The 1,759-nt window shown below is 51.0% G+C and overlaps 1 pseudogene; it reads left to right on the top strand.

Annotated features, from left to right (window-relative positions):
• The first annotated feature begins 243 nt into the window (after positions 1 to 243).
• Positions 244 to 1,182, top strand: LOC118592605 (annotated as a pseudogene).
• Positions 1,183 to 1,759: the final 577 nt, after the last annotated feature.

The raw sequence follows: 1,759 nt of genomic DNA, 5'->3' as shown, positions 1-1,759 counted from the left end.
TTGTCAAAAAACTTTTTTTTTTCATCTGAGATGCAAAATGCACTATCTTTTGTAATTAATAACAGAGACATTTATTTCAGGGGTTGCTATGATATAATCATGTCTGTGAAAAATACCCAGATTACTAATGATATGCCAATAATCTATATTATATTGAGTTGATCTGAAAAAGACACCTTCATAGTTACTTAACATGTTAATTTAAAAATGAAATGTGAGGGTTCCAGGAGCGGCAGGCGGAGTAGCAGGTGCAGAAGCATGCAGCTACTGTCTTCTCTGCCACCATGGGGTCCCAGCTGAGCACATTGAGCCCTGTGGCGCTCTCTCCTGTCTGGTTCCTCTACAGACTCTTCATGAAGCTATTTCAGCGCTCTTCACAAGCCATCACCCTCGAGAAAAGAACCCTGATGTCAAGTAGCCGATGTGGCTCATCGACAAGGAGATTATCAGTCATGACACTTGACCACTTGACGTTTCTGCCTTACCCTGCCTTTGCCCCAGCACATCCTGGGCCTTCCCATTGGCCAGCACATCTACCTCTCGAGTGGCCCTACACCCCCGTCTCTAGCGATGATGACTAGGGCTTCATGGACTTGGTGGTCAAGGTTTACTTCAAGGACAGCCATCCCAAGTTTCCTGCCGGAGGAAAGATGTCTCAGTACCTGGAAAACATGAATATTGGCGACACCATTGAATTACGGGGCCCCAACGGGCTGCTGCTCTACCAGGGCAAAGGGAAGTTTGCCATCCGTGCAGACAAGAAGTCCAACCCTATTGTCAGGACGGTGAAGTCTGTAGGCATGATTGCAGGAGGGACAGGCATCACCCCAATGCTGCAAGTGATCCGCGCCGTCATGAAGGATGCAAACAACCACACCGTGTGCTACCTGCTTTTGGCCAACCAGTCTGAGAAAGACATCCTGCTGCGGCCTGAGCTGAAGGAACTGAGGAAGTAACATTCTGCTTGCTTCAAGCTCTGGTACACAGTGGACAAAGCCCCGGACGACTGGAACTACATACAGCCAGGGCTTCGTGAACAAGGAGATGATCAGGGACCACCTTCCACCCGCTGGGGAGGAGCCGCTGATACTGATGTGTAGACCTCCACCCATGATCCAATTTGCCTGTTTGCCAAACCTGGAGTGCGTGGGCCACCCCAAGGAGCGATGCCTCGCCTTCTGATGGCCGGACGCTAGCCACTCCCATGACTGCTGTTCATGTATTCACCACAGCCACCTGTCCTCCCATTCCTTCCCCACCACTGTCCCTCGTCCTAACATCAGCTCACATCCATACTGGGGCCTGGGTTCAGCCTGGCCTGCCCGGCCCTGGTCATCCACCTGTACTGGCCACTGAGGGGCCTCTTTGGGATCAGGACTTTGTATCAGGTGGTCCCTGTTGACCACTTTCTGCATAGGCTCCTGTTTGGCACTAGCTAGCCATTATCAGAGATGTCCCACAACCACCCCTTTACACACACACACACACACACACACACACACACACACAGAGAGAGAGACAGAGAGACAGAGAGACAGAGAGACAGAGACAGAGACAGAGACAGAGATTGAGAGCTGTCCGTACCATGTCTACCCCTTGCCGTGGCCTACAGTCTATAGAAAGGAAGAGGGTAGGGTAACAGACACAGTCTCAAGACCCATGCCTACCATCCAACCACCTGCCTTAGGCCATGAGCTGGCCTATACCCCTCACACTACATTAGACGGTGACACCCAGAGGTTCTCTCAGGAGTATAGTA

Source organism: Onychomys torridus, chromosome 10 (genome assembly GCF_903995425.1).
Source record: "Onychomys torridus chromosome 10, mOncTor1.1, whole genome shotgun sequence".
In the NCBI taxonomy this organism is placed as follows: Eukaryota; Metazoa; Chordata; class Mammalia; order Rodentia; family Cricetidae; genus Onychomys; species Onychomys torridus.
The sequence above is the reverse complement of the archived record's forward strand: the minus strand, read 5'-3'. Positions and strand labels throughout refer to the sequence as shown.